Source organism: Suncus etruscus, chromosome 12 (genome assembly GCF_024139225.1).
Source record: "Suncus etruscus isolate mSunEtr1 chromosome 12, mSunEtr1.pri.cur, whole genome shotgun sequence".
NCBI classification, from domain to species: domain Eukaryota; kingdom Metazoa; phylum Chordata; class Mammalia; order Eulipotyphla; family Soricidae; genus Suncus; species Suncus etruscus.
Genome location: NC_064859.1, coordinates 71,950,371 through 71,977,606, shown reverse-complemented (window position 1 = coordinate 71,977,606; position 27,236 = coordinate 71,950,371). Strand labels below are relative to the sequence as shown.

Genomic DNA, 27,236 nt, shown 5'->3' with positions numbered 1-27,236 from the left:
TTCTCCCAGGAAAGAGGCATTAGAAGGGAACTAGCTAGTCCGCAGCTAGAACTCCCTGGTGTCAGGCACAATCTTCTATGAATCAGACCCCTTAAACATGTAATCTGGGCTATTTTGGAACACCCCATTAGCCTTAAAAAGTTTAGGAAGGATTACCTTATTGTGAAAAGTCCCACAGAGCTTATAACCATGTGATATTTTTACAGCTTCTCTTGGAGTCAGGAGCTGTACAAATGTTGCACTCCTTTTGAATTTAACTAGTATTTAAGTGTGCTGATTATAGCTGCAAACACACTTCTTATTCCAGTGTGTGGTTGGAGAGGTGGACTGGAAAGATGCTTTGGAAATTTACAGCACAGAAATAGCATGTGGTTTGTCTGCTTGAAAGAATTAGGCCCTCTGTGGCCAGCAGTGAGAAAAGGCTTCAAGCAAACAAAAGGCAGGGAATAAAGGAAGGTCTTTTGTCACCAATAGTGCTGATACTGGACACTTGACAGGCCTTTCCATAGTCTGGGGAACCCTTTAAAGAAGCCAATTGCAGGTCTAGAGTGGGGGACCTAAGAAAATTTGGCAAGACTAGTTGGAAATTTTTGATTATCCAAAAAAGTGTCTAGACATGAACTGAATTAAAGAAAATAATTAATAGTTGGAATGTGTAGATCATTTCCTAGTTGGCTTTGCACGATGCAGCAACCCAACCTGATTGTAGAAATGAGTTATTGGTGCTGACTGGCACTAGAAATAGTTAAAAACAAAAGTTGGTTTAAAGTCAACAGTCTTCACAGCTACATGGCAACCCTAAAAGCTTCCAGTTTCTCCTTAGCTACAATGATAGGCTAAATGCAAAAGCTGTTCGACCACTTACCTGAGTTCTCAGCAGAGATGCATGGTTATAACAGTCACAAGTACCCAACTTTGACCCAAACTATATCTGCACTAACTTATTTCACCTTGTGTTCAAGATATCAACTTTCAAGATATCAACCAAACTATACCTGCACTGACTTATTTCAACTTGCTTTCAAGGTATCAACTTCCATACGTCACTGAACTACATGAGCAAGATGTTTTCCTTTAAGCCAAATATCCTATAATTCTCAATATATACATATTGGTGCTAACTTATCAAGTGGAATTTAGGAAAAAAGGGGATTTCTACTCTTGCCTTAGATGTTGCGCAATGCTACGGATACCTAATAAGCACATTTAATAGAGACATCTTAATGTATACCATAATTTCAATCCATTAAATAAAACATGGAATAGTGAGGTTTTCCTTCTAAATGGAAAATAAAAGCCCAGAGAGATAGTGCAGAAAGTATGGTGTTTGCCACATGTGATCGATCATTCAACCACCACCAGGAGTGGCCTTTGAACACAGAGACTGGAGTAAGTATGGAGCATCTTTGACTATGTCCTTCCCCACACACAAGTAAATTTGGGGGGGGGGCACACCCAGTGGTGCTCAAATGTTACTCATGGCTCTGCACTCAGAAATTACTCTTGGTATGTTCGGGGGGACCATACAAGATGCTAGGGATCGAACCCAGGTTGGCCATGCGCAAGGCAAATGCGCAAGGCACTGTTCTATTGCTCCAGCCTCACACAAGTACATTTTTTAAAAAGCAAAAATGACTTAAAAGATCACTACCCAACTTATTTAAAGAGTGAAAATATTTTTTCGTGCAACTATCAATGCATTACAGGAAGTGACTATAAAGTGAATTTAAAGCTCTAAACACTCTGAAATGCCACATTAATATTAACTCATTTTAATGTTATGTTTCCTTACTGTCTTTATAAAATGCATGAAGATACTCTCTACTTACTTACACACAGATTCAATTTGGACCATTTATCCAATGCATATACTCCTACAGTAATTTATGTATCTACTTCCTGGACTTTTATAAAGGTCATGAAAACTTCTTAGCAGTGAAAAAGTTATCATCCTCTTGAAGGTTATGAAATGTGAAATGGGCTTTGAACCCAAAGGACCATACTTCACAATCTCTGGCTTCAGTAGCAACAAAGATGTAGCCACTTTAAAACAAACAAACAAAAAAAATAGGAGCTAACTGCTTTCCTCAATATAAGGCATTCTATCTGAGAAATGACCTTCATACTGGAAAGCAAAGCCAGTTAAAATACATTGAACCAAAAATAGTAATAACTATGATATGAAGCTTTTAAGGCTTTACATTATTTTGCAGTGCTCTAAGGTTTTTTATTTTTGAGAATCAAGGAGTTGAGGTTTTTACACTTTATGCATCTATGGTAAAATTTCAGAGGCAGAAGAGAGGTAGGATATATTCGTGACAAGTAATAGAAAGAAAACAAGTGGAATCAAAATTCTTTAAAAGCATGCACTTATTAAAGACAAAAATGTAAAGAGTATATAACATAATTTAGGGAAGAATGTCCAAATATATAGACCATTTTAAAAAATACATTAATTAAACCTAAAAACCAATGAAAATAATAGAAGTGATTTTTATTGAAATCACCAAGACTTATTATAGATTTTTAAAATATCATATAAAATACAGAATATAGTTAAAATTTTTAACAAAATTTATGGTTGTTGTTGAGGAGGATGATGATAAACACTATAATAATAATAATAAAAGAGCATATGCAGCTAGTCCAGGAAGAAAAATGAAGTCTGTCCCAAATCAACTTCAATTATAATTAGTAGTAGAAATGTGTGGCTGAGTGAATAAATTTACACTAATTTAGCTTACAAATTAGCAATGTCTGAATATCTTCCCAGAAATATATAATTTAAGGAAACCGACTCAAAAATAAGTCTAAGTAATTTTATAAACCTTGAAAATAGAAATTGGTAATTTATAAAAAGAAAAAAGACTACAATTTGCAAGTGGCTACTAACAAAATTTACAAAAGCAAATTAATTAAAATCATATGGAAATTTTTGCAGAGACTAGGAGAAAAAGAAAAAGGGGGTGGGGAAACTGTAAATTATACAAAGCAATTAAAAAATGGAAAATATAGAGCCAAACTCCTTCATGAGTAAAGAAGCAAAAATGTAAAACAAAGCAAGAACAAATTAAATGCAGATGTGCATCAGACATGTATTTAGGGGAAAATATAAATATATAATATAAAGTCAACAAGCTAGATTTATTCTAGTACAGGGAGTTTACCATTGGAATAAGTCATAACAGTAATTTAACATAACAAGAGAAATATGGTGCGATGTAGAAGTGGTTTTGAAAAAACTCAACATAAATTTATTAAAATGTAAAAAAAAAAACCTGCAAAACAGAAATAGCATAAATAGAACTACCATTAACTTGGAACATTTGGGGGATAATGAGAGAAACTATCATTCATAATCAAGATATACCTTACACAAAATAGGAACCATTAAAATATCTTCAATTGTTTTTATTCAACATTATATTACAATTCCTTCAGACAGGAAAAGAAGACAAGGAAGTATAAAATCTGAAAAGGGAAGGCTAGAGAGATAGTGCAGTGCATAAGACTCTTGCTTGCTTGCATTAGGTGTGGTCAACTCAGATTCAATTCCCAGTATCTCCATGCGTTCTTCCAATCCCAACCAGGAACCACAAAGTCTTGTGTGAGACCTGACCTTTACTGGGTAAAGAACTCCCCCCAAATTTGAAAAGTGTTATAGTATTTTATTAAAAAATGACTATATATAAATGAATCTATAGATAAATTACTACAAATAACCAAACATTTTCTGAGAACTAAATGTGAGCTCTCTATATAATATATATTTTTGTTCTGTAACAAAGATGTCACCTCTAAAACTAACCATCCTAACCTAAGATGCCTAGTAACAAGTATTTTATGTATCTATGAAAATACAAAGATTAGTAGACCTATCTATAAGAACACATATAAAACTGGGGCAGAAGAGAGTATGGGAGGTTACTTGCTTGAGTTGCATGCAGAAGAAGCTTTTTCAAATTCTTGGTACTGCAAATAGTCCCCCAAGCAGCTTCAAGAATGATTCCTGAGCACAGCTTAAGTCTTGAACATTACCAACATGTAGCCCCCCCGCCAAAAAAAAAAGTATAAATCTTTACCAATGAACTATTATGAAGATGAAACTAGGAATAGTAACACAATGTTCATGGCTGAAAGACTCACTAAGAACATGTGTCCTTTTTTTGTGCAGGAAGAGTTTCATTTTTTTTAATTAAGAGTCTTGAATTACTAAGTTATTGATAATAAATTTTAGGCTTACAATATTCCAACACCAATTAATTCCATGACCATAGTCATCTTCATTTCACCTGAGTTCATGTTCTCCTTCAGTCTCTCTTCCATTCTCCCCATCACCACCACCAGTTCTGTCTCTCTTGCACCTCCACCTCAGCCCAACCCCATCTGCCCTTTTACAGGCATACGTTAAAGTTTGGTGGTTATAAATTAAGTCTTATGTTATCATGTTGTTGGGTCTATTGCTATACCACTCTCTAACATCACAATATACCTGAGTTCCCTGAACTCTGTTTCCCCATTACTTCCTTTTATCCTCCTTTAGTTTCCCTCCTTGATTTCTTTCCTTCTTTTTCTTTCTTCCTATATTCTAGTCAAGGGTGATTTAGAGAACCTCCCTCTATTACATTATATTTCCTTGCCCAGTTATTCTAAATATCACAGATCAATTAAATCAATCTATTTCTGTCTCTCTGGCTTAACTGATCCAACCAAAACAAGTATACTTTCTATATTAACCTACAGACTTCATGCAATATGGGCAAAATTTTAATAATGCATTCTGTTTACTTTCTGTCTGCTTTGTTTCTGTTTGGGGCCACACTAGGTCATGCTCAGAGCTTACTCTACTTGTTCTGTAGTCTATCCACTCCTGTTGGGCTCATGGTACTGTATGGGGTGCCAGAAATAGAATCACTGTAGTAATGATTGCTCTAGTTCCTAATCTGTTGCTTTTATTGCTGAAGATGGCTCAAATCGTCCTCAATCACATTAATTTCCTACATCACACTAAAAAATTAGCTCTAAATCATTTCAAAATACTTAAAAGAAAATATAAAGAGATAAGTTAAGGTTTCAGAATAAAAAAAAATATCTAAAATAAATGGACCTAAATACAAACGGTTTAAGTTGATACACTCAAATCAGTAAGATGCCTTATGAAAACATATGATACAGATTGAAAGGTAATGCTTTTAAGCACATAAACCAACAACACTACTCCTCAGAATATATAGAGATTTAAAATCAATGCAATAAAAATATGCACTTTAAAAAAGTAAATAAACAGTTTTTGCACAACCGATGAAACAGATGGAGATTGAACATATGAAAAAGAAAGTAAACATTATTTAATTTACTTCACTCTGAATTTGGCAAAAGTCAGGAATCCTAATAATGTCAAATATAAGATTTTAGACATGAAATTTAAAGCAAAATGTTTACTAGTTACTAATCATAATAGGACTTGGCATAACCTCATTGGAAATCCATTTTTGGTAAATTTATCATTAACTAGCTCTGATGCTCTTCTGAAGAGCTTTGATGCTCTTCTGGTATAAAGCCAAGACAATAATATAGTAACATGAATAAGAATATCAATAACAATGTTTTGCGATAGGAAATTAGAACCCAAACATAAACTGACAGGAGGATATGTTTAATTGCTTAATGTTAACTTAATAAATATCATATGATAGTAAAATATATATACCTACATGACACAATGTCAATCAGTCTATGAAATAATGAAATTAATAACAAATTAAACATGTCACCTAACAATTTCAATGATTAAATGTATACAGTGTTTTGAAAGAGGTACTTATAGTACCTAAATTAGTGAGAAAATTAGAAGGTAGAAAGTAGAAGGGAAAAAAGATTTATGGGAACAGATATGTGATATATATTTACAGTGCAATAACCTAAAAGTAGGTAAGATGGTGAAGGAAAGTAGACGCTGGTAGTGGAACTGGTGTTGAAATATGGGCCTATATGAAAGCAATGGTGGAGGGAGGTAGACATTGGTGGTAGGATTGGCCCTGATACATTGTATGCCTGAAACCCAACTTTGAAGAACTTTGTCAATATTATAAAACTTCATCTAATTAAAAAAATCAAACACTAACTTTGTAAAACATGATATTTTAATTAAATAAAATTTAAAGTATTTATTAATTATGCTTTATATCTCAAATAGATATTTTATTTCTCTCTCTTTTTTTTTTGTTTTTTGGGTCACACCCAGCAGCACTTAGTGGGTCTACACTAAGAAATTGCTCCTGGCAGGCTCGGGGGAGGGGGGGGCCATATGGGATGCAAGGATTAGAACCATCGTCCTTCAGCAATCAAGCAAATGCTCTACCTCCATGCTATCTCTCCAGCCCCTCAAATAGATATTTTCTATGTATCAGATTCTACTTAACTTATTTCTATAGACACAGCACCTTAGTATGATATGCTTTAGATTTTCAAAATGGCCAATTTTTATGTGTAGTAAATATCTGGGGTGTATAACCCAAAGAAACAAAAGATTGGATTTGGAGAGCTCATTTGTAGGCTAAAGAGCATACATTGTATGTGACCAACCTTGGTTCATTCATAGCACAGTGAGGTCTCCAGGGTACACTGGGTTAGTCCTGTATCTCCCCCATCCATCACCAATGTGCTCAGATAAATCTAAGCATTTTAGGGTCTGACCATCACTGCATACTAGTACTCTCACATTTAAACCCTGGCTCAGTAAGCCAAGAATCACCAAGACTGTACCCTCCAGCCACACCCTGTATATTGCTGAGAGATGCTCCATCCAAGAAAAAAAATTGATGTGGTTTTCTCTAAGAAAGACAGAGAATTAAAATTTATACTTAATATTCTATCTGCAGTTTTAATATCACAATGTGTCTGTTTAATATGAAGGAATGCAGCACAGGAGGTAAAATTTAGAAATTGAGTTTCAGAGGTTAAGAGCAAAGATAGGTCCTCAACAGATTCAAAAAGAGCATTGCTGATTTTTTTAACAATGAATTTAAAGAAAATACAGATGGTGTAACCGAATTGTCCGCCAGGTCTTTGAATGAAAATCTTGGACCACATCCACCCCTTCCACATACCTCCATCTCCTTTCCCAGAGAGTCAACATTGATCCAGATTTAGCTCCAATACCAGTTTTAGAGTATGGACTCTCTTGTTTAACTATTTTTGAGAAACAATTTAGGCTATTGAAGGCTAATCCTTCCTCATTTTGCATTTGAGGATCATGTCATATAGTGCTTGGGGAAACTACATTAAGTGTCAGGGATGCATTATATACAAACTATGTCCTCAACCCTTTAAGCTTTCTCTCCACCCTGAAAAGAGAAAACATCTTTCAAGTCTGTTCCTATTAAAAAAATAAATAAAATAAAAACCAAGTCCCTTCCTTAAGCCACATTATTTTTATTTAGTCTCTGTTCCATTGGAAGTGTTTTGAGTCCCTCCACCAAATAAATAAATAAATATCTAAAAGTAATGGGAAATCCTTTTACCAGACAACTCTTCAAAGATTATGAAATATGATTTATTTCATCTTGAAGCAATTTATACACAAAACATCCTGGTTCTTGTTAATCCTTGAATTTAGTTCACTTACTTGTAGAATCAAAAAACCATAATATGTTCTTTCTTCTGATTTTTAAAAACTCCAGATTGTACTCGACTTACATTTTCAGCAGTATTGTTGATGAGATTGTGTTCTGTAACATACACTTCAACTTTTGTCATAGCACTGATTTTAATTTGGGCGAACAAAATTGAGAACAAAATTACAAAGAGCTAGGTGGCCAACCTGAATGCTCTATAGTTCTATAAACAGGCTCTTACTAGGTATGAAGAAATGTCACAAAGGCTGAACATGTGGTTTCCATGCAGAATGCTCAGGTTGAAAAATCCAGTGCCATATAGTACATTGACTACCAGCAGGAATACACTCTTCGCACAGATCCCAGAGTAGATCCTAGTACCACCAGATGTGGCCCCCAATAAAACCAAACTAAAAAAGATTCTTACAAAAACTGCAAACTCCAGAAACTACCCCACCCAACTACCACCACCCCCTGTCCATCTGGCTCTTCTTATGATCATGCTATCTAAGTAGTTTCCATTCTGAACCAAGCCACTTTCCAAAATTGTCCTGCCAGCTTTCCAAATATTTGGTCACCTCTTAAAGAGTCTTTCCAAATTCTTGAGGTAGAAAGAACTTGGTATCCCAGTTTTTTAACATTGCTATCAACTCCAGTTATATGGCCTTGAACAAGATAATTTTCTACCATGGTTTTCTCAACTAAATAAGAAGAGCAATAGTTAAAATCACAGGCACATTGCATATGCCAATAAAATCACAATGCACAGAGCATATGGTAGTTCTTTTGTAGCTCCAAAGTGATATGCAAATAACACAGCAGATGCCATTGGTTATTTCATTTCTCTCTAGATGTCTGGACACGGTTTCAGCAAATTGGGATTGGAACCAAACTTTTCTAAGGCTTCCTTTTCTCTCTATGATAGAATATATTCCAAGCCAGCTGCCCCCAAATTCTCTAATCCTCCTTCACAATCAGAGAAAGATTTATGACCATCAAAATGTCTAGGCTATCTCACCACTGTGAGCACAGATGCTTCTTCCTGTCAGCTTACTTGTAACTTTTGTGGCTCCAGGTTGAGTCTAGGTGTAACACACCTATACACACACTTAACTCCTTTTACCTTCCCAGGTCCAGATAGTCTGCAGGGGATAGTTTTATTTCCATTTAGTTCAAAACTAGTAGTTAATACCTGCATAACTAATATACGATTGCTCTTTATATTTTATGAAAAATATTTCCATTCCTTATCTATGCACACCTAATCCTCACAACTGACACTTTTGAGAGGAGAGGAAAGCACTACAGTCATTCTATTTGACAGTGATGAAATTCAGAGTCCGAAAGCTAAGTGACTTTCTAAGATAAGCTGCACAGGAAGTTGCAGTTCCTGGACTGCCTTTCACTCTGTCAATATCATCCTACTGCACTTTAGACTCAAATGTTGACTCCCAAAAGAGAAACTTTCCCAGTTATTTTGTTGTTGCTTCTTTTGTTGTTTTTGACTTGGCTACAGCTAAAAATATTGTTTTGAAGCACACACAGGACCTTAGCACATTCCTCAATAGCCATCTAAAAATTATATAGAGATTTTTAAGTAGTTAGAAAAGCTGTAACTTCTGGCCTACTGGAAATAAAATCATTAAAAACTAAAGCAATGGCTAAAAATATCATTTCAAGTATATCATTTATCTTTTTAAGTATGCATGAATAGGCAGCAGAACAATTCTGAGAAAGAACAAAGCTGAGTATTTCCTGTTTTCAAACAATATTACAACATAAATGTAATCAAAACAGCATGGCAGTGACATAAAAGTAAACATAGATCAATAGAATATAGTACAAAACCCAGGAGGAAATCCACATATATATGGTCCATTAATTTTTGACAAAGGACTCCAGTAAATAATAGCAAAATAACCTGTCTTTTCAGTGAACAGTGCAAGAAAAATTAGATATCAGCAATTTAAAATTAATTAAAGACTTAAAATAAGGGAGAGGTAGAGATATTAATACTATTATAAATTAATATATTTTGAAAAGATTTTAAGTAAATGTCCTAAAAGAAACTATAACTGGTAAGCTCCTTGACAGTAGTCTTAACAATACTTTATTAATTTAATGCCAAAAGCAAAACAACAAAAGAAAAGTAAACTAGTTGAGAGGATATGAAATTAATAAATATGTGCAAAGGTCCAGAGAGGTATTATAGGAATTGACACTTTAGCATACAGCTGACCACATTTCAGTCTCTGGAACCACTTATGGTCCCCCAGTACTGCCAGGAGTGATCCCTGAGAACAGAGCCAGGACTAATCCCTAAGTAACACTGGTTGAGTTCCACACACACACACACAACAAAAAAATTCTACAAAACAAAGAAAGTCATCAAACAAAATAGAAAGTCAAACTATAACTATAGAGTGAGAATAAAGATGCAAGCTGTCTGTCCAATATGGAATTAATAAACAAACATACGAATGATTCAAACAATTCAACAATATAAAGAACCAAATAATTCAATTTTAAAACAAAGAGCTTGAATAGTTTTATAAAGAAGACATGGCCAACTTCTCCCTAAAAAAAATGTGCTCAATTTCTTTAATACCCAGAAATCAGTACCACAATGATATCACCTCACACGTGTTTTAATTGCTACTATCAAAATATAATAGATAACATACATAGAAAATAAAGAGAAAAGGAAGCTCTTGTGTTATACTGGTAGGAATGTAATATGCAAGGGCCACTCTGTAAAACAGTATAGAGTTTTCTCAAAAAAAGTTAACTTCCATATGATTCAAGTCATTTCTCTTCTGGGTATATACACAAAGGAAACTGTATTCTAAACTCTAACAGCTGCATTCCCATATTCTCAGCATTATTTACAAATGTCCATGTAGTCCATGTGGGAAATAACTTATGCATCCATCAACAGATTCATAAATAAAATATGGTATCTATAAATATAAAGACATATGCAGAGGTTTCACTAGCCGGAATCCAGCTCTGGGTGAAGGAGGTCTAAAGCAGGGGCACAACAGGATTAAGAAAACGATGAGAGGGGTCAAGAAATAGCACAGTGGGTAAGGCATTTGCCATGCATGCGGTTGATCCGGGTTTGATTATCAGCATCCCATATGATCCCCGAGCCTGCCAGGATTAATTTGTGAGCACAGAGCCAGGAGTAACCCCTGAGCACCGCTGGCCCAGAAAAACAAAACAAAACAAAAAAACAAGACAGAATCGAGAAAAGTATGGGTTGAGGAGACTTCTATCTTCGTGTATTGAAAGCTGACTCTCCTCCTATGATCTTTATTGTTCAGAGTCAATTCACATGGGGGCGGTGAGGGAGGGGCGAAGCGAAGTAGTTCACAGACAAAAGTACTTATCTCTTTCTAATCAAGTCAGGTGGGTCTAAACATCTCAAAAGGAGTGCAAGAAAGCTAGGGGAATGTCTGGGGGAAAGCAGAATGTGTGCTCTGCATGTTTAGCTACAGATATGCATATTATATACTGAATTATTATTTTTAGAAAAAGGAACTTTCATATTTGTGATTATAGTAGTGAGACTGAAAAAATACATTGTGGTAGTGAAATAAGTCTCTTGCCCAAAAACAATAATTTAAAACAGACATTTGCACCCCTATATTCATTGCATCACTATTCACAATAAAATAATATCTGGCGGGGCCAGAGCAGTGGTGCAAGCTGTAAGGCATCTGCCTTGCACATGCTAGCCTAGGACATAGAGCAGTACAATCCCTGGTGTCTCATATGGTCCCCCAAGCCAGGAGCTATTTCTGAGAGAATAACCAGGAGTAGCCCCTGAGCATCACTGGGTATGCCCTCCCAATGTACATATATATATATATATATATATATATATATATATATATATATATATATATATATATATATATATACCTGGAAAAAGAATCAAGGTGTCTAAGAACTGATGCAAGTATAACAGTCTATATACCTAATGGAAAACTATTCAGCAATAAGAAAAAATGAAATCATGCAATTCACTGCTACAGAGTTAGAAATAGAGGGTGCCATGATGAATGAAAGCAGTCAGAAGGGAAGAGACAAATACAGAATGATCTCTCTCTTGTGGAGAATAAAGAAACATAGTAAGGAACTTAGAAAGGTCAGTGGTGCCAGACTGTGAGGCAGCCTACAGAACAGACTTTGCTAAATAGATTGGGAGGAAGGTGAGAGGGGGTCTCGGGACAGTAGTGGAGGGATACTGACACTATGGTGATGGGTGTGGTGTTGAAGCACAGTATCCCTAAAACATCACTATTAACAGTATGGTAAAGCACAGTGCCCGTGTAAAAGCAGAAGCAAATTATTTATGTGGTACATACATATATACACACACACACATATATACTGCAGGCTAAGATTCCTTGATTTTGAGCTGTTCTTCTAATACAGTATTCTCCCCTTTAACTTTGATTTCACTTTCATTGGTTTTATTTATTTATCTATTTCGGGGTGTGGGGCCTCATCCAGATCAGTTGTGCACTCCAGTTTATATTTGTTTTAATTAATCATGTAACAATTTTTAAATAGGTCACAGAGAGATTGTAGCAGTTATATATATACACATATATACATATATGTACATATATACATATATATGTGCCTTGTATGCAGGAGACCCCAGTTTGAGCCTCAGCATCACATGTCCCCTAAGCAGCACTGCCTTCAGCTCTAGAGCTCCAATTCCAACCCAGCACCACAGGGTATAATCCTGGAGGGTCTAGCAGTAGTCCTCAAACTATGGCCCGCGGGCCACATATTGTATTTGTATCTGTTTTGTTTCTTCATTGCAAAATAAGATATATGCAATGTGCATAAGAATTCGTTCATAAGTTTTGTTTTTACTATAGTCAGACCCCCCAATGGTCTGAGGGACAGTGAACTGGCCCCCTGTTTAAAAAGTTTGAGGACCCGTGGAGAGGGTCCAGGCATCAAGGGAGTGGGTCCAGTAATCTCTAGAACTACAGGCCTGAGCAATACTGCACTCAGTCCATTTTTGATCCAGTTTAGCTGGAAATCACTGGAAGTGGACCCAGGTATTCTGAATATCACTGAGGTCAAAATATACCCCCCACACACACACATACACACAGATTACACACAATAAGATAGTTTGAGAAAAAAAACTACATTCACATAACGTTCATCACGGTAGATTGTTATAATTGTTCCCATTTTATTATTTATTATGTTTTAAACACTGACTATTTTATAAACTGAAAGTTCATCATAAGTATGTATACACTGGGAAAATATAGCAAATATGGGGTTTGGGGGCATTTTCAGGATGCATGAACTTATTTGCACAGTCCTCATTGAAGGAAGGTGTATCTGCAATAAGAATCAGATGGAGTTCTCAACTAATATCAGTCAATGCAAAACCTATTTCTATAGGCATAAACCCTGCCTATTTCTTCACTCACAATTCAAGACATGGCCTTGCATGTAACAATCTGCCTAATCTGTCTAAAGAAACCTTGAATGTCCTAGAGAACAGGAGCTTCCTGACTTGATCAAGAACTACCACAGCCACTTAATTTTGTTAAAGAGATACTAACATCCTTTTTCAGGAGATTTCCTTAGAGCTTAGAGGATACATATAAAATGACCCAAATTCCTCTCTGGCAAAGAGAAAGGAAAGGAACAGAACAAAATTGCAATGGAAATAATTGTGGAAAATGCAGTTGTTATAATTCATTTTTATAGAAACTTCAGCCTAACATCTCAGAACAGCATCTCTGTGGTTTTTTGGTTTTTTTTATTTCTAAAAATATCTCATTTAACCACATTAGCCACTCTGAAACCATGAGAAGTGAAGTAGGGTACTGTTATTTTCAATCCTAGTTAGGGTTTTAAAGTGACCTTTGCCTGAAAGCTTCACCAGCCAGAAGTTGAGCTGCAATGAGCAAAGAAATCGACAGCTGTAGCTTTCCAAATGCCAGCTATTCCCAAAACAGAATCAAGGCCAAGGCCAAGTTCACGTTTCTTCACCAAAGATTGATTTTTTTTAAGCCAATGGCATTCTCCATTGCAACACAAAATTCAACTAAATGGCCATTCAGATTTAGCTCTTTCAATCACATAAGTGTGAATGAGGGAGGGGGATTATTTCATAAAGAGTGTTTCTCTTTATGAAGCCTAAACTTTCAAAAAATATCTTGGCTGGTGTTAGAATGTCATTTTCTGGTATTTTGGCCTCTTCAGTATGAATCTTTTGTAACTCTAAAGCCATTTCACAGTTCTTGGAATTTGCTAGAGACAGATTCTCAAACAGAAAGTCCTGGGAGAGGGTGTGGGCTGATGCCAGAAAGAATGTAGTTCCCTGGCCATACAGTGCATTGTTCCCAGGGTGCTATGATATTGTTCCACCTACCTGAGGAGACTATATCTGAAGCACAGAGAAAATGTTGTGATAATTCAAAATTAAGGCTTAAAAAGAACTATTATAATGCATCTAGTTTGCGATGCATGTGGAGAAAGGAAGGTCATTCAACTATTAATTTTCACCTTTCTCCTTCGCTCATCAATGACGTGGGCCAAATCTTTGTATTACCAAAAGGTCACATGAGTAATTTTGGATTACAGTTAGGGGTTCAGTACAATGTTACAAGGGCCCTTTATAAGTGCAGAGAGAGAAAAGACAAAGGAAATGATAAGCATCAAGGGCTCAGGGAAAAGAACTTGAGAATTCAGGTCCCCCCAAGTGTCCCTTATTTCAGGTTCTCTGGACCACCTCTGTGCTTCAGTCTCTGTTCAATTTCTCTACCTGGACAGCATGCCAATGAACCTAAAATCTACTTCTATTGTTCATGCCTGCTTCCTTCCCTAGAGATGTCCTCTCTCTGGCACATTGTCTGAACGTGAACATAACATGGTGTCATCTCTCTCGTGCACACCTTAAGTCAACTTATACCATTTGCTCTTTCTGCTTCTTTCCCAGGCTGGTCAAAGGAACATCAATTCTTGACATCCTGTGTGCTACCTCTAGCTCCCCTGCTAAGCTAAATTTAGTAAAACACTCTATTAATCACACTGATCAGGGCCTTTCAATCTGTGGGCATGACCTTTCATTATTATTTTTGTTTGTTTGTTTTTTGTTTCTTTTGGGGCCATAGTGGGCCCAACTCAGGGATTCCTCGTTCTGCACTCCAAAATTACTCCTTAGGTGATCATATGGGATACCAGGGATTAAACCTGGGTAGGCTACATCAAAGGCAAATGCCCTATCCACTGTGCTATTGCTCTGGCCCCATATGGGGACAAGTTTTAAGTGGACCCTTAACACTAGCGAATATCCCACCATTCTTACAAATTCCTACAAACTCCTCATTCCTGCCTTTTATTGCTAAACTTTCCATTCCTCCTCCTCCACACTGGCAATATCAGCTAGTGACTAAGTTTTTAATTTGACGAAAAAAATAGAAGCAATGAAGTGCTTCCTCTTCTCAGAGCTATCACCCTGACACCCACGTATCTACCATATAATCTATCCCCACAAGTAATTACCTGCACTCTTCCTAAAGTAAATCATTCTTCTTGTACACAAACATTCATCTCTTAGCTATCTAATAAATGATTTAAGCAAGTCTCTGCCCTGCATATTAAGATTTAATTCTCCACTGAATCACTTCCATCAGCATAGAAATATGAATGCTCACAAATGAAAAACTAATTTAGTAGACTACATTTGCCCCAACAGCTACTAACCCTTCTATATATTTCGTCCTCTTTTCAGAAAATCTTCTCAAAAGGAGTTGTCAACAACTTCTTCTCCAAACTCCTTCCACTCCAACCAAGTTTTTGTCGACAAAGCCAGATCCCTTCCTGTTTTGACCAATGGCACTACTGACCTGAGTGATAGTGACCAAGGCGTCCATTCATAGTTCTCATATCAGCTGCTGCATTACTACAATGGGCATGGTCCTCACTCTCATTTTCTAAAATAATTCCATGCAGCTTTTAAAAGTTCCAATTGGATTTGTACCTCTCTGTTTGTTCCCTCTGTATCCTTTGCTCCTTTTCTTCTCTTGTTCCACATAGAACCCAACCTCTAAAACACTCCAATATTCTAGGCTCAACTCTACCTTATTATTTTAAATACCAAACTTAGGCAATTATTTTCTATAACATCAACACACAGATCGCCACAGTAAACTGTCATATCTGGGCAATACTGGCTACTCAGCATTTTCATTTAGGATTCTTATGATCACAAACTCAACTTACTCAAAGTTAACCATCTTAGGATTCTTATTGTACCTGCAATGGAACTTCCTTTACCTTCAGCCTTCCCATTTCCATTGGTGACAACTATATTTAGGTATATCATGTCCCTGGCCTCATCTAAGCATTTCCCTCTACTCCATCCCTGCCAACTATTCTATAAGGAGCTACATTTTAAAAATTAATTTACAGTGATTTACAATCATATGTTAAGCATATCATGTCACTGCATCACATCCACCATTATATTGCCAATACCCTCTATCACTACCTGCAGGTCCCTTCCTATTTTTCAAGGTGACAGCCACCAGACAGTGCTGAAGTCTACTCCCAGTTCTGTGCTTGAGGGTTGCTCTGTATGGTGCTTAGATTCAATTGTCTTTCACTTTGTTTATTTTTTTTTATTTTTGTTTTTATTTTTTGCGGGGTCACACTCAGCAGTGCTCAGGGTTACTCCTAACTCTGAACTCAGAAATCACTCCTGGTAGGCATGGGGACCATATGGGATGTCAGGATTTGAACCACCGTCTGTCCCGGATAGGCAGCTTGCAAGGCATAGGCCCTATCGCTGTGCTATCTCCCCTTCCCACTTTATTTATGTTCAATATATATACACTTATGCAGAACTTTTCTCAGAGTTTTTTCTTTTCTTACAGTTGAGTAAAAATTATATATATACACAGATATATACATATACACACATGCTTTTATCCACTCACTAATTTTTAGTAGAGCTATTAGGCTTTTCCATCCCTTGGCCATTCTAAAGAGTAGTGCATGAACCTAGTGTGAGTATATCTTTATGAATAAGTCTTTTTGTGTTCATGAAAAAGATGCTAAATATTGTAAAGATTAGGCCCACTGGGTAAAATGGAATTTCTATTTTAATCTTATGAAAAGTCTCTATACTGTTTTTCGTTGAGGTTGTGTTAGGTAAAAACTCCCTACTCTGTAAATGAGTGTTCCTTTTCATTACATCCCTGACAGTATTATCTAGTTTCAGATCATTTAAAGTGATACCTGACTATTGTGTTGACTATTATTTCCCTATTAATCAGTGATATTGAACACTTTTTATATGTCTGTTGGTTACCTATATTCCTTCTTTGGGGAAATGTCTGTTTACCCCTCTTTCCATTTATGGATAGAGTCTTTGGATTTCATATTTTTGTTTTGTGAGTACTTTATGTATCATGAATATTTGGTCCATTGATCAAACGTTCTCTTCATTTTGTAAGGTATCTTCTTATATATTTTTATCTCTTACCTCTTGTAATATAAAATATTTGTTTGATAATCTTATTTGTTTATTTTTGCTTGTTTTCTTTACCAAATAAATTGACCCCTAAATATCCTCTGAAGTTAATGTCCGAGAATTTTCTCTGTGTTTTCCCGAGTGTATTTTATAAATACAGATCTTAGACTCATTTTAAATTAACTCATATATATGGTGTGTGGTAGGGACCCAGATTCAATTTTCTGGCATGTAGTCAACCAGTTTTCTACTAACATTTGCTGAAGAGGTTTTCTTTCCTCTATTTCATATACCTATTCCTTTATAGAAAAATAACTGTCCAAATAACCAAGGGTGTATCTATGCAACTGAATTCTATTCTTTCTTTTTGAGAGCCTGCCTTCATTCTAGTATAACAGCGATCATTATAGGTTTACAGTTAGAAGTATAATGTTAGGGAATGAATGATTCTCAACTTTTTCCCTCAGTTACTTTGGTTTGCCAAGGATTTTTATCATTCTGTATTAATTTTAACAGTATATATTTCATGTCCTTGAGGAAGGTCACGAGGATTTTGATGGAATTACACTGCATATGTAATAGTGTTTTAGGTAAGATCATCATTTTAATTATGTTAAATTTTCCAATCTATGAGCAAGAAATACTGTTATAGTTCCAAGTATCTTCTATTTATTTGCTTAAATAGAATAATGAAAAACTTGTCATTTTTTGAATAAGTCTTTCATTCTTTTGTTAAGCTGATTCCCTAGTATATAATGTTTTTGGACATATTATAAATGACATTTCTTTTTCTCAGTCACTTCATTGTTTTCATGTAAAATTACAATAGACTTCTATGCATTTATTTTGTAGCCTGCTACTTTGACTGTGTAGTTTTATTACATTCTACTGTATATGTCACTATCAGGTGATCTTAACGTATCTTCAAAATATGTGCAAAGTGTGACCACTTTCCACTGCTCCCATTCAGCAATCATCTCTTTCCTAAATTACTAACAAGATATTTCCTCTAATGGCCTTTCTCTTGTCTTCTGGATTCTCCTTCATCCACCATCCCTTTAATATCTATCCTTAATATAAAAACAAGAACGATCTTATTATGATGGAATGTAGATCTTATGTCTCCTCTCCTTAAAATCTCACCCTGATTTCCCATCATAAAAACCAGATTATTCCAACATCCGGTGATGTCAGGCACTGTAGGCTTCCTCCTATTCCCTACTGCCCCCTCACTCATGAATCAGTGGTCTTTGCTGGCCCTGTTCCAAACACCTACCTTCTTTGTTTTCTCCAATGTGTTTACATGTATGGGCTAGTTGAAGAGCTTCTGCACTCCCATTTTATGCTAACTATATTGCTCTTAACACAGAAGTTCAAGTGCTATTCTTACAGTTCCTCAAATCCATGTGCAAATAACCTCTCCTAAATGAAATGTCCCCTACAACTTCAATAAACACTGCAATCTGATCTCATTTTCAAAGTATGTCTTTCTCCCCTCCACATATATGTCTTGTATTGAAATATGTCCATTTATTTCCTCATCCTGTAGAGACCACATGTAGTCTGTTTCTGTGCCTGTCTCTGCCCAATGTCACTCACAACACATGAAAGTAGGATACTAATAAGAACAGGGGCTTATGTCTCTGTGGTCAGTGTGTGTCCCAGTTAGAAAAGCATCTGACACAGCACAGGTGTGCATATCTCTGATCACCATTTATTAACAATTTTACCATGTCACCTAGATCTTCAAGCCTGTCTTCTAATCTATTTAAACTTATGAAAAGCAGCACATTAGGATCTATGTAAAAAGCTATATAAAGTATTAATGACTAGTATGTTTTAATATAATTTAATGAGAAACACCCCTAAGAATCAATCTGGTATACATTCTAGGTAAGTTTTTATGATATGACTTTGAACTATAGACAAATTTTTCCAGGTAGGCCTCTAGTTCTTTTCAACAGTATGCTGAGAGTCCAAAAGGAAGACACACTTGAAGGATTTCAAACCTTCATTTGCTCTCAAATACAAATTCTCTTCAAATTCAAATTTACCTCTGAGAAATTCTGATGGGAAGAGGGAGATTGTCTTCTGGCTAATTCTGAATCTTCAGGAGAAGGTTGGGTGCACTCAGCTGGCTCCTGCCTTCATTGCAGGCTGTCCATGTTGGAAAGTGGGGGACACACTCTGGCTTTTTGTTTCCTGGGATCTGGAGGATGGCCAGGGAGAGTATTTGATGTAGCAAGGGACTCAATGCCTGGAAAGATGAAAAAAGATACATGAATGTTGATGAAAGGGTCAGCAGGGAGAGAATGGCAAGATCATCATGCTAACTTAAACCTCTTCCAAGCTTTGATCTCTCAAACCTTCGAGTCAAAAAGATCATTGACACAACAGCTAAATATCTTAGTAGATCAAGTAGTTAAAATGAATCATAGTTCACTGGAGAAGAATCTCATATTTACTTCATAAACTATCAAAATCCCCCAAGAAGCTGACAAATAAACCCACCAACATTGACAATTCCAAAAAGTGTTCTTAGGACTCCTTTCTGCCTCCTTTTCCAATTCTATGCTATATTGTTCCCACTTAATCCAGCAAGAGATGAGGTCCACAGAAGATTATTGATTTTCAAGCCTGTCTCCTAATCTTGCTATTTCAACTTATTAAAAACAGCACATTAGTAGTTGTAATCCCTACAACTACTACTAAGAAAAAGAGGCAGGCATACCTATATGCATTGTACTTTTATTTGATACATTTCACAGATACTGCATGTTTTATGAATAAAAGGTTTGTAGTAGAACTTTCTCGAACAAAAATCTTGGTACTATTTCCCCAGCTACATGTTAATGTCATGGTTATGTCACATTCTGGTTAATTCTCTAATGCTTCATACTGTTCTGTAGATGTTATACCCTTTATCTTGATCTATGATCAGTTATCATTCATGTTACTTTTATAATGTTTGGAAGTGACAAATCATCTTTATTAAAAGAAAAAAATTTGCCTGGATATCTGTTGTGGGAGTTCTCTTCTGACAATTTTACTGATCAATCATTTCTCCATTTTTTTCTCTTTCCTCAAGATTGAGACACAGCAATGTTGAAATTAGGTTAATGTGTAAACCTGCAATGATCTCTGAATGTTCAAGGGAAAGGAAGTGTAGCATGACTTTTCTTCACAACAAAAGCTAAAAAAGAGCTTGGTTTAATGAGATGGCATCTGGAAAGTGGACAAGCCCAATGTTAGGTTTCTTATACCAGTTAGTCAAGTTTTATATGTAAGGATAAGTTCTTGGAGGAAATGGAAAGGGGACCCCAGTAATGCAGAAATAATGAGAAAATAAATGCCTTACTCCTTTCATAGTAATTGGTCTAAAAAAATTGACCCGACAAGCACTTTTTGAAACCCAAACCTAATTCAGAGCAAAGCCCAAATTTCTTCACTTCTATGATGGTTTAGGAAGGTGAGAAAAAGTTGAAAGTTGAAGTTAATAGAGTTTATTACATGAGACTAAGGAACCACCCAAATTCATAACAAAAAGCTGTTAAGTTGAATCAGCAAGTGCTAATGAAAAAGTTGCAGCAGGTGATCCAGAAGATCTAAGAAAATTATTAAAATATAATGTGCTAAATAAAATAATTTCAAATAGACAAAATAGGGGTTAAAGAGACAGTAGTACATGGGATGCTTGCCTTGCTGTTGCCGATCATTGTTGGTACAAATATGGTTTCCTGATTCTAACTCACAATTAAAAAACAGTCCCTGAGTGGTGTAGATTTGTACCAAAATGTCCCCCTTTAACACACACACACACGTACACACACACACAAAAAAAAAAAAAGAGATGAAACTGTTATATTAGTAAAAGATACTATCTCAGACCTTTATAAAGAGAAATTATAAATGAATCAGAGTGCTAAATAGCAGGATGCCTCTTGTTAAAATCTAATATAACTGATTTCTTTAGGTTGAAATTAAGGCTTGTTTATCATCCTGAACACTATAGAATTCTCAAGAATAAAGATAAATCTATTTTTTAACAGAACACTACTTTGGTTTATAGTAAGGTTTTCTGAATAGTTTCAGCACACTGTTGGGCTTAAAGCCCATAATTTAATACTAATTAGAAAAAATATTTTCAGAAATAAAATATTATTGCTTTCTGACAATTTACCTGATCAGCCAGGAGCTCTAGTATGAATATGGACAAGGAGATTCATGTTATTATGTTCACACCTGCTAGTATATCATCCATTCTATAGCCCATGGATGAGATGATATTTTCTGACTTTTAAGTCTGAATATTTAAGACATAAAGTTTGGGGCACCTGAATATAACTCAGTACAGATGAGAACTGAAAGTTTGATTTCCATATAATGAAATTCCAATGACTTTGTTCTTTGTACTTCAGGAGCCACAAATGATCTCCAGCACTCTGATACCAAATTTGAGTACTAATCAAATGTGTGAAACCCCCAATTACAACTAAAATACCAGGGGAGAAATTGGTGAAAAAGAAATATATTTCTCAGTATTTCACAGCTACCGCAGATTGAAATCCCTCTAGTAGTTCTAGACAAGTAAGTGGAAAACCGTTAGGAAATATTTCAACATTTTCAGTTGCTATTAAGAACATCTATAATATGGGGTTTGGAACCCAGAGATGTTGGTGGAGGGAAGTTGACATTGGTGGTAAAATTTGTGTTAGAATATTGACTCCTGAAGTTCAACTATGTATAGCTATGAAAAATCATATGGGTTAAATTTTAATTTAATATAAAATAATTAATTTTTGGGGTTTTTTTTTGGACCACACCCAGTAATGCCCAGGGGTTACTCCTAGCTATTCGCTCAGAAATCATTCCTAGGGAACTATATGGGATGCTGGGGATTGAACCCAGGTCCGTCCTGGATCAGCAGCATGCAAGACAAAGGCACTATCGCTCTGGCCCCTAAAATAATTATTAAAAAAAAAAACTTCCATAATTTGTGAGAGGAAATCAATAATATACTAACGTTATTAGGAGCTTGAGAAAAGATGATTCCAAACAAATGAATGAGTTTGATGGGTTCAAGACTTCATGGGGGGAAGGAAGTGCAGATGTGGTAGACATAGCAAGAAAACTCTAATCACAAGTGGAGTCTGAACATTTGGGTGAATTGCTGCAATTTCATGCTAAAATTTTAATGAAGAGCTGCTTCTCATAAATGAACAACAAAGTGGATCCATGACATTCAATCTACTCCTGATAAATATGCTGCAAATATTGTTAAAATGACTATAAAGGATGCAAACTATTACATAAATTTAAATGCTAAAAAGGGCTAATTTTTGAGAGAACTGATTCAAAGTTTGAGAGTTCTTCTGGTGGGAGTAGATGTTATCAAACAGAAACATATGCAACTGAAATCTCTTTTGTGCAACTGAAGTCAATAAGTAAAGCAATCTTCATAAGTCTTATTTGAAGAAGCTGTTACCATCATCCAGACTTTAGCAACCACCACACTAAAGCAAGAACCTCCACTATGGAAAAAAATTATTATTACCCACTGAAGCCTCAAATGATGGTGTGAATAGTTCTGCAATTTGTTTCTTATTAGATAAACTGTCATTACAAAAGTAAAAGCTTGAGTGTAGTATAAAGATAATTTCTATATGCAATGGGAAAACAAAATAATTATGTGAATCACTTTACTATAATATTCTTTTGACTGTGATAGTATGGAACCAAATCTAAAATATCTCCAAGGTATGGCTATAAAATAAATGCAATGAAATTAGCAAGCTATGGCAGAAACATTAATGTAAAAGAAAACAAAATGGAGGATTATAGAGAAGCAACGCTGCTAGACTCAGGATAATGGCAGGTAAAAAGTCTACCTTATCACTATACTAAGAAGATAACGATTCTAATTGGAAGGCAGAAATTAGCAAAATTCATATTATTAGAAAATACACACTTTAGGATTTCATCCAAAATAATAAAATACTTAGGAATAAAGTGTAACAAAAGATATGCAATTTTAGTATGTTGAAATATACCAAAACATTATTATAAAAAATAACTAAAAATTGGGCTAGAGTGATAGCATGGCAGTAGGGCGTTTGCCTTGCATGTGGCTGACTCATGGCAGACCTGGGTTTGATCCCCAGCATCCCATTAGGTCCCCCAAGCCAAGCGCAATTTCTGAGCACATAGCCAGGAGTAACCCCTGAGCATCACCAGGTGTGACTCAAAACAAAACAAAACAAAAATACTAAAAATCTGGGGCCGGGAAGTGGCGCTAAAGGTAAGGTGCCTGCCTTGCCTGCACTAGCCTTGGACGGACCGCGGTTCGATCCCCCGGTGTCCCATATGGTCCCCCAAGCCAGGAGCAACTTCTGAGCACATAGCCAGGAGTAACCCCTGAGCGTTACCGGGTGTGGCCCAAAAAAAATACTAAAAATCTAAACTAAATAGTTGTCTTGGGTTCATGGACTAGGTGACTTAATACTATTAATATAGTACTATTCACCAACTAATAATAAGAACTATATAGTGCTTTATATTTACAGTTAATGGCTTCTTGACAGTGATGCTATCACAATACAATGAGTAAATGAGTTTTATTATCAAACAGTACTTATATCAAATCATAAACATCAACACAAATCTTGCAAGTGACACACATACACAAATGCACCAGAGCACAAAATGAATCACTAAAATAAAACTATAAAATTCCAAGGGCACAAGTCATAGGGCATTTGCCTTGCACACTCTGACCTAGGACGAATTTCTATGAGCTGGTGTCCCATATGGTCCCCAAAGCCAGGAGCAATTTCTGAGCACATAGCCAGAAGTAGCCCCTGAGTGTCACTGGGTGTGGCCCAAAAATCAACAGCAACAAAAAAAGAAATTAAAATGATAAAACTCCTGAAAAAGAACGAGGAAATCCTTATCACTGTAAATCAGATGCCAGCTTCTTCACTAAGTTACAAAAATTTAAAAAAATCACATGAAATAGGATTCTGTAAAAATTTAAAGTTTTTACGTAGCCAATGTTTCCAATCAATAAACTGAAAATAACATGAGAGTATCTTAGATCTAGATAAAGAAAACTGGCAAGTCAATAATTAAAAGATTAACATTTAAAACTGGGCAAGGTATTTGAAGCACATTGCTCCAAAACACATTCATATTAAAATATTCACAATTATAAAATTAGGAAATGCAAATAGAGCCACAAGATACCACTTCACACTCATTAAAATAATAGGATCAAAAAAGGAGATAATAGCAAGATAATAGCAAGAGTGAGTTAAAATATAGACCTTTGACTTGAACCCTTACACATTGCTGCTGTGAATATAAAAGGATGCTGCTGCTTTGGAAAATAATTTAGCACTTTCCAACATATTAAATGAAGAGTGGCCATTTTGACCCCCAAATAATTCACTTAAGAGTATGTCCAATAGATCTAATATAATGTCTACACAAAATACCACACCTGACTGGTCACAAAAGCATTATTCCAAATGGCTACTGAAAAAAAGAATCCCACAGAATAATCTGAATGGCTATTAACTCATGAGTGTGAAAAAATATGGTTTATTCATGCAATGAATTTGGAATTAAAAATAAATTGCATCGCTACATGCTATTACATGCAGAAACCTTACACATCATACCATACTAGCCATGAAAACTTAAGACATAAAAGCATGTATATGTACTCTGCACAAAAGGCAAATCTAAGGAAACATACTGTAAATTAGTAGGTTTCAGATGAGAATAAGGAGTGCCAGAGAGAGATTTCTGGAAATGAAATGCATTCGCACATCTTGGTGAGGGTAACAAAAAAATTAAACTCTATACACTGTGTATTAGTGAATTTTTAATTTGTGAATTGAATCTCAATAAATCTGTTACTAAAAATGATAGCAACTAAAAAGTAAAAGGATAATTATTTTCCCAATTTTCTCTTTTCTAGAATGCAGCATCTCGTCCTCAGGGACACAGGCACTAGCATCTCAATCAGCTGCTTTTCCAGTGCCTCTGGTTGGAGAGCAAAAAAAAAAAAAAAAAAAAAAAATCAATTATTCTCTTTAGATATTTCAAAGGGAGCAAAAACTGTTTAGATCCAAGTAGACCTCGGAGATTATGGTGGATAAACACACATATCAATTTGAAAGTGTTGGCTATGTGCAGTTGAGAAAGTTTCCATCTCATGCAATGCTCTTAAGGCAGCAGCTGAGATTCATGGAAAGGCAGAGAGAAAATCTTGATCCCACTCCAAAGCAAGCCTCTTTGCCTGCAGAAGGCAACTCCTTTTGGATGCTGACTGCATTAAGATTCAGAGGCTAGAAAATGCAATCCATTTGTTTTTCCGTTTTGCAATCTATTCTGCCATTTTTTTGTTGGCAATACATTTAGGGGCTTCAAACAAAAGACAAATACAGTATAGTCTACCTTAATACATACTTCTGTCATTTCCCCCAGGTATTAAGAGCCTCTGAATAGAATTATAATCTTTAACAGGAAAGAAAAATTCTCTGCTCAGCTGGTGCGCTGACCACAGGAAGCATTTTTAGCTGCTTTATAAAAAGACAGAAAGAGAACTCTTCCAGAGGGGGTGTGCTTTGTGTGTGTCTGCAGAGCCCCCTTCCCAGAGCCCCGCTATCAGGGAGCTATTTTTGATGTGCAATGCCTCCGCACCATAAACACACAGGAATAAAGTATGACAGCATTTCCGAGGAGATTTTTAAATCTATATATTCCACATAAGCTGTGGCAGCTGCTAGTCATTTTTGATGGACTGAGCACCAAACTTGGGAGTGCTCTCATAAACAAAGTGCATGGGCTGCTGTGCAGAGTCAGTGCAGTTCCCTGTCTGGTATTTTTTGCAGAGCTTTGGAATTCATGTATTGGATTTTAGCAGAAACATCTGTAGCAATGATTCTTCCCTGAACCAACCCTTTTCTGCACTACCCAGCAGTTGCTGAGTGTGACAGAGAAAACTAGACTGGGACCTACCTGCTCTCAAGGCGTCCAGACTAAGTAAAAATGCATCAGCTTCACAAAACTTTTTGAGTAATTTCTTTTTTGGGGGGGGGGGATTTTTGGGCCACACCCGGCGGTGCTCAGGGGTTACTCCTGGCTGTCTGCTCAGAAATAGCTCCTGGCAGGCACGGGGGACCATATGGGACACCGGGATTCGAACCAACCACCTTTGGTCCTGGATCGGCTGCTTGCAAGGCAAACGCCGCTGTGCTATCTCTCCGGGCCCACTCTTTGAGTAATTTCTTAAAGTACTATTGATCATTATGATATTCAAGTATCAGAGATGTTTCTTGTTTAATCAGCCTATACCTATACCTCAGTATCAATTTTTATTCCATTTCAATGTGATTTAATTAATTCATTACCTTATATAAACAAGGATGCAATATAACATCCAATTACTAATACAGTTTCCTATCATTTGCAGTAACCTAAAAAAGCTAAACTATTGCAAAAAATACATTAAAAATTTACTAAGGGGCCAGAGCGATAGCACAGCAGTAAGGAGTTTTTGCCTTGCACTCGACCAATACAAGATGGACCCCGGTTTGAATCCCAACATCCCATATGGTCTTTTCTAAAGCTGCCAGGAGTGACTTCTGAGAGTCAGAAGTCACTCCTGAGTGCCACCAAGTATGATCCAAAAACAAACAATAAAAAGTACTAAGATGTTTTCAACAATTATATATACAACAATTCAAAGATAGTTTCTACCAGTGAATCCTAGATAAGATTAATCCTTGATAAATTCAATAAACTAAAAGTATCTGGATTCACTAAAATATGTTAGGAGAAAAAAATATTAGGGTTAAGTATGTACAATACTACAAATTTTGTGACACATTTTGTGACAAATTTTGTGTATTTATCCACATATATGATATGTATGTATCAGAGGTAAACACTAAAATAAAATTAAAAGATGCTATGATCTTGGCATGCTCAGCAAGCCTCCTCTGAAGAGGTGACATTTAAGTGAAATCTAATGAGGAGAAGAAATGAAATGGGCCTGACTCAGTCAAGGGGAGCAGGGACAATCT

The 27,236-nt window shown here is 35.9% G+C and overlaps 1 protein-coding gene across 1 annotated transcript in view; it reads right to left on the bottom strand.

Moving 5' to 3' along the window:
- RNF144A (ring finger protein 144A) overlaps nt 1-27,236 on the bottom strand; it is a 138,124-nt gene that overhangs the window by 87,935 nt on the left and 22,953 nt on the right. The window contains exon 2 of the mRNA XM_049784555.1: nt 19,200-19,402. The gene's annotated coding sequence lies outside the window, so the exon portion shown is untranslated. The remainder of the gene's footprint in view (nt 1-19,199; nt 19,403-27,236) is intronic.